We start from the raw sequence: 15,423 nt of genomic DNA on the forward strand, positions 1-15,423 counted from the left end.
CTGGGGTACGGCGACCTCCTCGAGGCTCTTGGTACTCTTCACTCCTCCTTGGTTCATGGTTTCGTGATCTTGGGGAGTAGGCTCGATGGTGTGGCGTCGGAGTTGGGGCAGTGGCGGCCCGCCTGTCCGCACGAATACAGAGACTACCCACACTGCGCACAGGAGGATGCTGTGGCGGCCACCCCTGAGGTTAGTGCACGACTGGACGCCCCGGCCAGTATGCTACAGTGTGTTCGACCTTCTGAGGGCCTGATCTGTCCCGGAGGCGTTGGACCTGAGTGTGATGTGGTGGCCTCATCCCGTACATGCCCTCCTACGACCCAGGGACAACTCCAGCAACTAATGTCTGCTTTGGCTGCTTCTGCCTCCCTGAACCTTGCATGCAGTGCAGATCCTAGGGCAGCACTGGGAAGCCTGTTTCCTCACGCGGCGGACTGTGTTGATGTTCAGAGACTTCCACCCCACCTGTGTGCGTCGCTTCTCTGTCGTTGTTGGACATTTCTCTGCCTAGGAACATTGGGTATGGTGCTGGGTCGAGGGGTTGGCATGGGCAGAATTCCAAAGAGTGGTCAGGGATGAGGCTGGCCCCTCGGGGGTGGTCGCCTAATGGACGGGCGGGCATAGAGGTGGCGTGCTCTCCTGACATGGCTACTGGCACAATAGGTGCATAATGCTCCCCATCGTGGTTTGAGAAGATTGTCTTTGTGCTGTTCCTTGTTCACTTTAGGGGAACCTTACCGTGCGGGAGGGAGAACGCCGGGGGTCTGTTATGAAGGCCCTCCTCCAGTTTATAAATACTTTCTCTACCCCCCGCCTGGTGGGGGTCTTTTCTTACTTCTTTTTCCCTACTCTTCTATATTTCGGGTCTGGTTCCAGGGCGACAGGCACACTGCTGGGGGGGGGGGGGCCGTACTCATTTGCAGAGGTGCAGGGTGGGGGGTTGGGGGAGGGGATTCTGTATTCTTTCATCTCTTTTTCCATGGCCTCCTTTTTCTTCTCTGATTCTTTTTGTTTTTTCTTTTTCTGGGATCAGCGTGATACACTCCCTTTTGCTATGCCTCGTTGCCATTCCATGTGTTCACAACTTCCGAGGTGTTCTTGGGGAGTTTTGGCGGGGGACTGCGGGCGCAACTGTATATTATGTTCTTCCCCATCCTGATGTTCTTGTGTTTGCGCCATCGACCTAATAGATTGCTGTAAATCGCTAACGTTCATTACTCTGCAGCTCCGTGATCGTTGTTTTAAAATTGATTGTCACCTGATCCTACTGCCTTGTCTCATCATAAAATGAAAACCTTTTTCTCCTGGTGCCCTACTTACGCTGTTCACAGTATTAGCAGTACGATTTTGCTCCCCGAAGTGCTGCCTGTGTTTGTACTTGTCGTTATTGATCTGATTGCTTAGCGGCCGGCCCTGGGGGGTTGTAGGCCCATACTTGTTCTTCTTGAACTGTTAATAAAGGTTTCCAAAAAAAAAAAAAAAAAAAAAAGAAAGTGGGGTCTAGAGATCCCTGGTGGCAGTGATGAAACCCCTAGAGTTAGAGAGAAAGTCCCTGACAATAGGAACCTCCACAAGATTGTGCCCCCCTATCAGAATGGGGATGATATCCACAAATGGATATCTGCTCTTGAAAGGGCCTGTAGAGTATAGAGGGTCCCTGTAGAGCAGTGGGCAGCAATCCTGTGGCTCTCCTTTTCAGATAAAGGAAGAGACAAGCTCCTCTCTGTAAGAGAAGAGGATGCTGATGATTATTATATCTTGAAAGCTGCTTTAATAGATGGGTTTGGCTTAACCACTGATCAATACAGACTTAAGTTCAGAGACACCCAGAAAGCACAGAATCAAGATTGGGTAGACTTTGTGGATTGTGCAACCAAGGCACTGGAAGGTTGGTTAAATGGCAGTAAAGTTAATGATTATCAAGGATTGTATAATCTCATTATGAGGGAGCAGATTCTTAATAATTGTCAGAACCAACTTTTACACCAGCACCTGGTGGACTCTGATCTGACCTCTCCCCAAGAATTGGGAAAGAAGGCAGACAAATGGGTCAGAACCAGGATTAGACCTAAGAACCAAGTTGGTGACCAGAAGAAGGATTCCACTAAGCCCAAAGAGAAAGGTGGGGATGATAAACAAGAAAAGTCCTCTGAAGGGCCCCAAAAACCCAGTGCTGGGGGTGGGTCCCAAAATACTTCCTCTAATAACAAGAAACCATATTGCCATGTGTGTAAGGAACCTGGCCACTGGAAAACTGACTCCAGCTGTCCAAAGAATGGCAATAAAGAGAATGTTCCTCCAAAATCAGCTCCAACACCTCCTGTTACTACTAGTAGTAATCCCCCAGGTGGTGGGAGTGCACCCAAAAACTTAGTTGGGATTTCTTGGGGAACTCAGGGGGACTCTGGCCTATCCAGGTCCCCTACTCAAGCAACTATGGTCTGTGATGGTGGCATGGGGTTTGCCAACTTTACCATGAGCCCCAGTATTCTGGGCAGGTACAGACAAGAACCAATAATCAATGGTCAGAAGGCTGTGGCCTATAAGGACACAGGGGCCAGTGTCACCATGGTGACCAAGAGGCCAGTGCCCCTAGATCAGCTTTTACCTGGGTTTAGCTACCAGGTGACCAACATAGATGGAATCAGGACAGATCATCCCATGGCAGTGATAAATCTCAGCTGGGGAGGGGTCACTGGCCCCAAGAGAGTGGCAGTGTCCCCAAACTTGCCTGTAGATTGTCTACTGGGGAATGATCTAGAAATCTCAGCCTGGGCTGAGGTTGACCACAAGGCCCATTTAAAAATGGTAGGAATCCCTGAGAAAGTGGATGAGACCCTGAGGGCCTCACCTCCACCCCAGGAGAAAATAGAAAGAGTGAAGCCTGAAACTATGGATCACTCTACCCAAACAGAGAGCATAGGGGAAGAGGAACAGTCCTCCCCCCACCAGACTACAGGTAAGGGTCAAGTTTCTCAGGGAACTGATCCTGCCCCTTGTGAAGTAACTGCCCCAGAAGTGGACAGGCCTGACCTGCCCACCTCTCTGATGGCAGGGGATCCTTCCAAGGTGGTACCCAGTCTGGAGCAGGTATCCTGCCCCTCTCTACCCTGCCTCAGTCAGCCCAGGGCTGCAGAGGTCAGGGAGGTCAGTGGACCCTTATTGGGCCCCTGCCCAGAGGACCCCCCTGTAACGCCCTGAACGTCTCAGGATCGTTTAACAGACACGACAATGAGGACGCAACCACTTGTGAAGGGTTAGTTCTTTTAATGAAGGCAAATAAAATACAAAGAACAAACAAAAGTTATAGTCACTGGAATCCTCCAGGCTAAGTACGTTACCAGCCCACAGCACGGATGGTCCTAACCATCCTCTGCATATACGCCGATCCCGGCGTATACCAACAGAGGGCAGAAATGAAATGGCCGACAATGCCAATCGGTAGGCTGTGAGGGGCACGAAGAGTGTTGGGGAGAATCGAGGAGTCAGGGAAACACCCAGCCGGGGTCTCTACCTGAAGGGAGCAGCCGCTCAACCTCTTCCTCAGACTGCACCGGGACGCGGAGTCACCTCCTGGTGATGCGTCACCGATACCCCAATCACAAGCAAGAAGACTGAACCGAGAGCAGCCGCTCGATCGATCCTGTGGACTTCCGAGTCTGTAACGCGGCAAACACCTCCTGGTGTGCGTTACAGCTGGCAGTCCCTGTGTCTCTGGTCGGGCTGGGAGTTACGACTCCAACCAGCAAAAGCGCCACTGCGCTTGGACTCAGCCGAGTCAAAAAGCGAAGCTCAATGGTTGACCGGTAGAGCTTCCGGGTCCTTCACAGGTGACGATGGGGCAAGACACGGCCCAGGGAGTAACGACTCGACCTACCTCCGTTCTTGCCTTACTGGAGCACCACTCCGGAACACTGCTCTTCACGAAGCAGGTACGTCGGTGTAAACACAATATCCGACAGCCTTGTACTTCCCGGTTCCTCCCTTTATAGGGCGTGTTTTCCTTGAGTTATGTAACAGCTCTCCTGTTTACATAAGGGCGTGTTTCCCTTGAGTTATGTAACAGCTCTCCTGTTTACATAAGGGCGTGTTTCCCTTGAGTTATGTAACAGCTCTCCTGTTTACATAAGGGCGTGTTTCCCTTGAGTTATGTAACAGCTCTCCTGTTTACATAACCTCTCAACCGCTAAGCATCCTGGGAGATGTAGTCCGTTTTCGCTGGTTACCGTTTTCCTCCCCTCGTATGACAGGAATTCTTGACAGTACATCCTCCCTCTCAGCGGCTCCCCACGGGTCCAGCGCTGGCAGGAAAACGCCGATGGAACAAGGAGACCAAGCGCGGAGCATGAACCCCTTCAGCCGGTTCCCATGAATGCTCCTCCGGGCCATAGCCTTTCCACGCAACCAGGTACCACAGCTTCCCCCTGCGCCATTTGGACGCCCGTATGCCCGACACTTCATACTCCACCTCCGACTCCACGCATACCGGCCTAGGTGTCCCAGACGGCTTGGAGGGTGCTGGTTTGAGCAATGATACATGAAAGACAGGGTGTATCCGCAATGACTGGGGCAAGCACACCTTCACGTTCACGGGACCCATACACTTGGTAATACGATAGGGGCCCATGTACTTGGGATGGAACACACTGTTCTTTCGAAACCTCATGTTTCTTGTGGATATCCAGACGTAGTCTCCAGTGCGGTACAGTGGCCCGGGCCTTCTCTTCCTATCTGCCGCAGCCTTGTATCTTCTCTTGGCCTCTATTAGGACAGCCCTTGAGCGCATCAACGTGTCTTTTATGTGTGCCACCCTGTCCGCTGTGGCGGGAATCCTGTCCTCTCTGAACGGATGTAGAAATGGCAAGAACCTGGGATGTTGGCCATAGTTGCTATAGAACGGAGATGACTGTGTGGAGCTGTGAGTGGCGTTGTTATAGGCTATCTCTGCAACCCATAGCAAGTCGACCCATTCTTCCCTGCCCTGGTCCACAAAACATCGCAGATACTGTTTGAGCGTTTGGTTCAGGCGCTCGGTTTGGCCGTCCATTTGAGGGTGGTAGCTGGTGGACAGGGCGGTCTTAACATGCAGCGCAGTGCACCAAGTCTTCCAGAATTGCGCAGTAAACTGCGACCCCCGGTCCGACACGATCACCCCAGGTAATCCATGCAGTCGTACCACATTCTTTAGGAGTAGTGACGCCAATTCCCCGGCCGTAGGGACTCTCTTGCAGGGGATGAAGTGCCCCATTTTCGTCAAGTAATCCACCACCACCAGTATTGCCGTCATCCCCTGGTCTACCGGTAGGCCCACCACGAAGTCCAGTGATATGCTATCCCATGGTCTATCCGGGGTCGGAAGTGGATGTAAGAGCCCTTGGGTTCGGCCATGGTCGGCCTTCATGGTAGCACACGTAGGACACTCCTGTCCCCACCTCCTGACATCCACTCTCATGGTTGGCCACCAGAAATGCCGTCCCATGCTAGCCACCGTTTTTTCAAAGCCCAAATGACCTGCACATGGAGAGTCATGGCACCAGATGAATGCTTGTTTCCTTAGCCTAGGCGTGGGTATCAATAGGCACCTGCCCTTCAGGGGTATCCCGTCCTTCAGCTGCCATTCTCTGTGACTGAGGAGCCACCTCCGCCATGCGAATGACCTGATCCCTCTCTTTATTCCCCTCAGGAAAGTATCCGGTTGGATAACCCCCAATACCATCCTCGGGGAAATGATGGAACGCTCGGTCGCAGGCAATGGTTCCTTAACTGCAGATTGACGGGACAGGGCGTCCGCCTTCCGGTTTTCCGTCCCCGGCCGATATGTGATGCGGAAGTTGAACCCCGCAAAGAAGATCATCCACCGTAGCTGCCTGGGAGAAAGGTGTCTAGTGGCCGTCATGAACTGTAGGTTCCGATGGTCCGTGTACACCGATACCACATGTCTTGCCCCCATCAACCAATGCCTCCATTCGGTGAAGGCGTCCTTGATTGCGAGAAGCTCCTTCTCCGCAATATGGTAGTTGCGTTCGGCGTCGTTGAGTTTGCGGGACATGTACGCAACGGGATGAAGCACCCCTGTGTCGTGGTTGCGTTGGGACAAGATAGCCCCCAGCGCCACATCCGACGCGTCCGCTTCCACCACGTAGGGGAGATCCGGATCGGGGTGAGCCAACACCGGCGCCTTACCAAAGGCGCTTTTCAGGGCCTCAAAGGCTTTGTTCGCTTCAGGGGACCAGACAAACTCCTTGGACTTCCTCAGTAGCTGTGTGATTGGGGCCACCACTCCTGAAAATCCATCTATAAACCGCCTGTAAAAGTTGGCGAAGCCAATGAAACTTTGGACGTCCTTCACGCTTTGGGGCACCGGCCATTCTTTCACCGCCTTGATCTTTCGTTCTGCCATCTCCTGTCCCTCTGGACTCAGCATCACTCCGAGGAATTCCACGGATGTGACGTGGAAGTCACACTTGCTGAGTTTACAAAACAGCATGTTTTCCCTCAGCTTTTGGAGCACAGCTTTGACGTGGTGTACGTGCTCCTCCACACTGGACGAATAGATGAGGATGTCGTCGATATATACGACCACGTAGATATCCAACTCCTCTCTGAATACCTCATTCAAAAAGTACTGAAAGGCTGCCGGGGCGTTGCACAGACCGAACGGCATGACGAGGTACTCAAAAAGGCCGAACCTGGTCTTAAAGGCGGTCTTCCACTCGTCTCCGTCCCTCATGCGCACCAGATGGTATGCCCCTTTCAAATCCAACTTGGTGTAGATACGAGCTTTCTTGACCTGTTCCAGAAGTACACTGATGAGAGGCAAGGGGTACCGATTTTTTATGGTTATCGCATTCAATGCCCTAAAGTCCACACAGGCTCTCAGCTCCCCATTAGCCTTCGGGATGAAGAAGAGTGGCGAGGCGGCCGGAGACTTGGACGGGCGGATGAATCCTAGCTTGAGGAGTTTATCCAGGTACCCCCGGAGATGCACGTTTTCAGGCTCCGTCAGGGCATACAGCCTGCCGCTGGGAACGCTGGCCCCTGGCACCAGGTCGATCTGGCAGTCAAACTGTCTATGTGGTGGTAGCACTTCCGCCTTCACCTCATCAAATACATCCTCAAAACTGTGATAAGCCTGGGGGAGAGCCACATCTTTTTCTGCCGCTGTAGCCACCGTCTGACTCCCGCTCTCATCTGCGTCAAGGGATTCCGTTCTTATTCCACAATGCAGGATGCAATACGGTGACGTCATTTCGATGCGATGTGTGGGCCAATCCACAAAGGGGTTGTGTTTCTGTAGCCACGGCAATCCCAATATGACGCCATATTGGGGCGCTCGGATGATGTTAAAATCGATTTGTTCCAAATGGTTCCTCCCATATCTCATCGGAAGGACCCCCGTGTGCTGTCCGATGGGCCCCGTCACCAATCGCCTTCCGTCTACCGCATAGACGTCTTCGGGTACTGCTTTGGGAAGAAGCACTAGCCCTAGCCTGCATGCCTCGTTGTGGTCCATAAACATGCCAGTGGCCCCTGAATCCACCATGGCCACAACGGGTATCCACTGGTCATGCACTCCCACGTGCACCGTGATAAACAGGTGTCGTTGTCCCTTAGTGACCGAGTTGGAAAGTGAAGGGATGGATGAGTGACTCCGAGATGCCCCTTCTCTGGTCTTGGAGTCCTCTAGTTTTCCGCCGGTATGTCCACCACGGCTGTTACCGACCGGTTGGCCCGATAACGTGACGTCTTCGGTTTGGCAGGGCATTCACGTACGTAGTGGCCTTTTTTGCCACAATATAGGCACAATCCTTGTTTACGGCGTGACTCTTTCTCCGTGGCTGTGAGGCTCGCTCGTATTGCGCCGATGTCCATGGGTTCTCCCTTGGATGCGGTGGAAGTTTCAGGACTTCCCACCGTCACATAGGATGGAAGGGATTTTCCTTTTCTCCCATGATCCCCCTTTCTTTCACTAAGCCTATGTTCCAGCCGTAATACCAGGTTGATAAGGCCCTCACATGTCTTGGGTTGAGGGTCAATATGAGCCACGGCGTCCTTGAGCTCATCGCACAGCCCTTGATGGAAGAGCGCCGTCTGTTTAGCAACAGGCCACTTGGTTTCCGCAACCAGCCTTCGGAACGCGTTGAGATACTGCACCAGGTCGTTGGATCCCTGTCTCAACTCAAGCATTTCACGGTCCGCCGTGTACGAGTCAGCCCTTCTGTCGAATACCTTCAGGAATTCCTCGCGAAAAGCACCCCAATCACATAAGAGGGGGTCGTCCCTGCTCACCAGAGGTACGGCCCATTGTGCCGCGTTTCCAGCCAAATAGGATATAAGGAAAGCCACACGAGCCTGACTCGTGGGGAACGCCTTTGGTTTGCACGATAAATGTAGCGCCACTTGTGTGAGGAATACCTGCACTGTGTTAGGATCCCCACTGTACCTCTCTGGTGTTGCCAAGGGGATGGCTACCGGCATTTCCACTACTACCACAGGGGTCTGGTTCGTGAGGGAGGTGCTGGGCGTGAGCGGGTCCAATTGGATAGCATCCAGTCTGGCTTTTACATCGGCTGTTTCTTGCCTAGAGGCAGCCACTTCAACTTGCATGGCCGCTAAAGCAGCCAGCACATCATCAAGTGTTGCCATGTCTGTTATCGACCGGGAGACAGTTAGTGTTATTAAGGTCGGATATTTTGTAACGCCCTGAACGTCTCAGGATCGTTTAACAGACACGACAATGAGGACGCAACCACTTGTGAAGGGTTAGTTCTTTTAATGAAGGCAAATAAAATACAAAGAACAAACAAAAGTTATAGTCACTGGAATCCTCCAGGCTAAGTACGTTACCAGCCCACAGCACGGATGGTCCTAACCGTCCTCTGCATATACGCCGATCCCGGCGTATGCCAACAGAGGGCAGAAATGAAATGGCCGACAATGCCAATCGGTAGGCTGTGAGGGGCACGAAGAGTGTTGGGGAGAATCGAGGAGTCAGGGAAACACCCAGCCGGGGTCTCTACCTGAAGGGAGCAGCCGCTCAACCTCTTCCTCAGACTGCACCGGGACGCGGAGTCACCTCCTGGTGATGCGTCACCGATACCCCAATCACAAGCAAGAAGACTGAACCGAGAGCAGCCGCTCGATCGATCCTGTGGACTTCCGAGTCTGTAACGCGGCAAACACCTCCTGGTGTGCGTTACAGCTGGCAGTCCCTGTGTCTCTGGTCGGGCTGGGAGTTACGACTCCAACCAGCAAAAGCGCCACTGCGCTTGGACTCAGCCGAGTCAAAAAGCGAAGCTCAATGGTTGACCGGTAGAGCTTCCGGGTCCTTCACAGGTGACAATGGGGCAAGACACGGCCCAGGGAGTAACGACTCGACCTACCTCCGTTCTTGCCTTACTGGAGCACCACTCCGGAACACTGCTCTTCACGAAGCAGGTACGTCGGTGTAAACACAATATCCGACAGCCTTGTACCTCCCGGTTCCTCCCTTTATAGGGCGTGTTTTCCTTGAGTTATGTAACAGCTCTCCTGTTTACATAAGGGCGTGTTTCCCTTGAGTTATGTAACAGCTCTCCTGTTTACATAAGGGCGTGTTTCCCTTGAGTTATGTAACAGCTCTCCTGTTTACATAAGGGCGTGTTTCCCTTGAGTTATGTAACAGCTCTCCTGTTTACATAACCTCTCAACCGCTAAGCATCCTGGGAGATGTAGTCCGTTTTCGCTGGTTACCGTTTTCCTCCCCTCGTATGACAGGAATTCTTGACACCCCCTCATCAACAGATCAGGGACACCCAGCAGAGTAGTTTCAGCCAGGTGAATATTCCTCTACAAACTGAGGGATCCCCCTTACCCCTAGGTATAGGCACCCCTCAAATGGATGTTGTTGAGCACAGGGAAACCTGGGGCCTAGCTGCCCCAAACCTTCCAGTGCCCTTCACTATTCCAGCCAAAGGGATCCAACCCCCAGCTGTAGGCAGCCAGAGGTTGACCCTTAGGGCCAGATATGACACAGTCATGGGCAGAAAGGCATCCATAGTGGCCAGTGATCTGAGGAGGTTGAGACCAACCCAGGTAGGGTCTCACTTCCAGACTCAGACACCCCACCAGCCCACCTCTGACCCAAAAACCAATACAGGTAATTTCCCTAGACTTTGGAGAAACTCTAGAACCCCTTGGGGTAGGATTTCCCAAGTGGACCATGACACAGGGAGCAACCATGTTAGTACAGGTTCTTCCTTATATGGCCACTTTCCCAAGTGGACCATGACACAGGGAGCAACCATGTTAGTACAGGTTCTTCCTTATATGGCCACTCAGGAAATAAAGGCTTATCTGGACAAGGTTTGCCTTATCTCCTTTCGTTTGGGGGGGGGGGGTTATGTAGGAGAGTGGAATCTGACTAATGGTTGCCCCCAACTTTTTGCCTGGTATTTAAGTGGTTTTTGACTAGTCTGGCTGGGATCCTGCTATCCAGGACCCCAGCCTATCTGCTTTCTCCCTAAAACTGTTGTGAGTACTCTAGGTACAAACATAATTGGATGCTGGGCATGCCCTACCAGTCCCTTGTAGATGGTACCCTAGGTACCCAGGGCATGGGTCCCCCAGTAGGCCTACCAGGGCTGCAGCACTTATTGTGCCACCCTGGGACAGCCACCCAAACTGACACCACCAGGCCACTACTGTAGCCTGAGTAAGGTGGTGCTAGCACCCCTTACAGGGATGTAGGTACCCTATGTCCCATACCATACAACACATATACTCTCATAGGTCACCCCTATGGCAGGCCCTGGTAATCCTACAGGGCTGGGTGCTGAGGTATGTGTGAGGGGGGACCCCTACGTGAGTAGGACCTCTCTGCAACCTTCATAAAATCGTTACTGGGTTGTTTGTAGTGTAGCCATACCATATACTCTTAACCGCATTATAAGTTATTGCGTCATCGCTGTAACTTAGGAATGGCTACACAGAACCATATCGTGTTTGCTGTCAAACATGAAGGAATCATACCCCCAGTCCAGCCATGGGCATGGGGGCACGATTCCCCCTTGCTAGGAGGGTGATATGGAAAAGCGGTAGAATTTGGACACCAATTTAAAAGTGCACATGTACCACAAAATGGCTACTGTTCGCCACCTACACGACTCTGGCTGGCTGTTGCTGGGGAAAACCCCAGCCTCGCCATCTGGACAATAGGGCTCCTGTGGCAGGGAGGTGCCAGCACCTCCCCAGACAGGATATGTGGATTGGAACAGGGTGGGTGCACCAAATGTCCTTTCAGAGTTGCACGTAGGCAGCTGCAGAGCCCCAATTCTGCATACACCGCCTGGAACCGGTTCAGGGGCGTCCTGCCCCTTGCCCAGGCGGGAAACACACAAAGGGGAGTGGGTGTAGCCACCCTTTCCCGCCTCTACTCTGATTGGTAGGCTCTCTTTTGGACCATCCCCTAATCTTGGGGATATATGGGAATAACTTTGCCCTAGAGCTTTAGATTCGTGCAGGACTTCACAGAACTGACCTTCGACGAGCTGCTGCCCAGCTGACTGAAGAAATCTCCCTTGGGATAAAGGAGTTATCCCCCTGCTTGGCAGGCACCTAAAAGACTACAAGATACTCGGTTGGAACTTCGTTGCTCTCACGACCTTCGACGCCTTCCAGCAACCTCGAGGTGGGTCTCCAGTGCATCCCAGCGTCCTGTGAGTGTGCCCAGCAAGTCTGTGCACCCTGGACCACGTGGGTGTTGAGATCCCCGCATACCCCGAGACACCGGCCACCTCTTGTCCAGCACACGACCCCGACCAGTGGGGAAGTTGTGCTTTGGCCCATTCTTGAGCCAACCATCAAGCAGCATTTGTGCCGACTCTCAGCTCCCTGGCCCGCTCCGGTGGCCCGTGGGAGCCCTTTTACGCACTCCATTTTGCTGCCTTCCGCGGTCCCTTGTCTCTCGACTTGTGGGCCCTGACGGAGGACAATCTTCTTTTCCAAGAGTTCCCCTGGTTGCTCCAGGCCTGCTCTACGCTCCCTGCAAAGGAGAGCACCCTCAGACCTCATGGGTCTGCACCAGCAGCTGCTTTGTTCATCTTGCGTGGGTTGCGGTTGCCAATGCTTAGTGGATCCAATCGGGACACTAACACCGCAGCGACCCTCAGCCGACGTGGGACAGTTGCCCTCCAGAAGCTGGCCTTCCTTGAAGCCTCCCGGAGCCCGTGACTGCAGAGCCCAGCTGTACCTTCCACACCTGAAGCACCCGACATCCACGAGTTCCTTCCTGTGAGCTCCCTGGTCACTGTGCTGTGACCCAGACTCTGTCCCCTCTGCTTTCAGGTTCATCTTTGTCTTCTCTTCAACTTTAATCTTCACGACTTCAACGACACTTCCAGCTAGCAGCAGTTTGGACTCCTTTTCCATAGAAAATCAGCCCGCGACCCGACACCAGAATCGACCTATGCACCCGGCTTCCCTGGGGCAGGTAACAGTGGTACTTCGGTACTTCCGTGGTGGTGGGCTCTCCAAAGCCTTAAGTCTCAAGCCTTAACTTTGTACTGTTGTTAGAAGTGTCCTTAAACCTTAATTATTCAACCGCGACATTCTCCATAGGCTAACATTGCGATCCCGATAGCAACTTCTCGCACTGCACACGCCTCCCGTGGGTCCCCTTCCTCTTAACTGTGGGTGGATTCTTAAGGGGCCAGCGATCCTGAATGCCCTAGGCATTGCCTGTAGAATTGTCGTGGTTCTTATACCACTATTTTAGTATATGGTTTGGTCCCCCCCTGGGGCCCATTGATTTCTGTGCTATTTACTGTGTTTATAAATGCTTGTTTGAAGTGTAACTTTGCCACTAGCCACATAAAGTGACTGTGGGATTCTGTCTAGAATAAATACATATATTTTATATATATACCTGTGTGGGCTACTCTTTCATTTGGTTATTCAAGAGGTTATTATGGTAAAACAATAAGCTTAACACTCCTTCAAGACTTAGCCTGAAGGCTGCTCTCCACAGCTACCACTAGGATAGCTTTCTTTAAAGGTTGTCTTAAACCTAACATCAATAGGAGTCGAATTGGACTGGTGCAAGGTGTCCCTATAACTAGGAACAGCATATGCCAGGCCAACTTCTCACATCACCATAAAGATAAGATCCTGGTAAACAACTGTAAACCATGACAATTTGAAAAACAAAACATTGAAAACATCCACCCAGGAGAAAGTGAGAGATACCTCGGACTGAACTTTGATCCACACACTGGCCATTCAAGCAACAACAAAATTAATGAGGTTCTTGTTGACTGGGCTCAACAACTCGACAATCTACCACTTAAGCCCACACAGAAAATAGAAATATTCTGTCAATATTTGATCCCTAAACTGTCATTTAAACTGGAAATGACAGGAACAGAAGCGAATACTTTAAACTTTCTGGATCAAACAATTAGAAAGTATGTCAAACATTTTCTACACCTACCTGCATACACATGTGATGGTCTCCTGTATTCGAAAAGATCCTTTGGGGGCCTCAGTATTCCAAAGTTATGTACGACAATTGGTCTGAACAAAGTTAATAACTTATTGTACCTCGGGGAAGCTCCAGATCTGTACATAGCTCATTCATTCTAGTATGCAGGAGAAGTAATCAATGAAAAAATTGATAGCATCATTAAAACACACAAACTCAACATTTTAGACAGTAGATTTCTGAGTCATGAATTGAATTTGGTAGCAACGTACGACTGGAGGAAAGAAGAATTTGAGAAATGGGCAAATCTCCCTGTCCAAGATGATGGTATAAAATACTTAGCAAGTAATCAGCAAACATAACAAAATAAAAGAAAATCAATACATAGCTGCGCTAATGTTGAGAGCAAATGTCTTGTATACTGGAGAAACTATCACTAGGGGAAGAAATCGTACATTTGCTACTTGTAGATACTGTAAAGATGTGTGTGAAACAATTGCACATATTTCAGGTGCATGTCCTAAAACCAAGGACATAAGAATAAAAAGGCATAACAAAGTGTTGGAATTGCTAATTGATAGAGCAAAAAGGTGTGGGTGGATGACATACAGGGAACCTCATGTCAAAAATAGTCAAGGTGAACTAAGAAAACCAGATGTAGTGTTCACCAAAAATGGTACTGCTGTAGTGGTTGATGTTTCAGTTCGTTATGAAAACTCACAGAATTCCCTTGAATTAGTGTATGAGAGTAAAGTTAAATACTATCAGGATCTATCACAGCAAATCAAAGATCTTACCAACTGTAAAACTGTAAAATTTCATGGCTTTATTGTAGGATGTCGGGGTTTTTGGCCTCAATGTAATGATGTTGCTCTGGCTGATCTTGGTCTGCAAATGTCGTTCCCATTCAAGAAGAATGTTTGCCTGACTACATTAATGGACACTCTAAAAATATGCCAAGTATTCATGGACAACTAAATTTCAGGTCAAAAACTGAGATGTACACTATCGTACAGCACACATGTCACTTTTACAAAAGTATTAGCCTAAATGTTGATTCACTAATAGTTACATGTGGTTCAACAGTCACGTAATAGTTAATAGTTGACACAAGAATTAGTATAGATGTGGATTTTTGTCATGACCCAGCAGAGGGGGCGCCTTAGAGCAGGTACGGAATGAGAATGTATGAAAGACGGGCTTACAAACTACAGTTCCCAAGGTGCACTGGGGAGGAACTGCATTCATTATATAAGCCCCGCCCCCACGTGAATCTTTGCTTGTCACTCAAGTTCCAGAGACCTGCCGAGAAGCCACGTACTTCCTACTCCGAGGTAGGATACCAGATACTGTACAACCAGAAGGAGAGTCCCGTATATTCTTCTCAGCACGGAAGCGCCGCGACGCCTGCACACGTTCCAAAGCCATTGCGGGCTTTATCCGGAGAGAAAGTGATTATCGCTCAAACTCCCCGAAGCGAACCAGCGAGACGCTCGCATTTTCAACCGGGGACCGACGCAGGCTCTTCTAGACGAAGGAGAGCGCTGCGCATGCACCCAGCTCTACCCACTACTCCGTTGCCTTCCAGTCCCAGATGCGGAAGTAGGGGGGTGTATTGTCAATATCCCGGAACGCATTCTCTCAGTGTTTTGTTTGTTCCGAAACCGCAGAGGCTCCAAGTCCCGTGTAGGACTGAAGTACCTTTTGCCACTGATTTCTTTACCGACCACCATAGCGACGTGACACTGCAGTGGTGATTCGAACTCCTCCCTATCAACAATTCGCCGTTCCCTTCAGTTTTCCACTTGCCAGAGTGCCGTAACCTTTGTCCAGGAATGGAAGGCTGACTACATTGCGCGCTTATGATAGCGCCGGATTTCAGCAAGAAACTGAACATCGTTGGTGCATAAACTGTCAGGCACGCGACAGACGGATAAGTATACATTTACCTCTATTCACAAGAC

The sequence above is a fragment of the Triturus cristatus genome, chromosome 7 (genome assembly GCF_964204655.1).
Source record: "Triturus cristatus chromosome 7, aTriCri1.1, whole genome shotgun sequence".
In the NCBI taxonomy this organism is placed as follows: domain Eukaryota; kingdom Metazoa; phylum Chordata; class Amphibia; order Caudata; family Salamandridae; genus Triturus; species Triturus cristatus.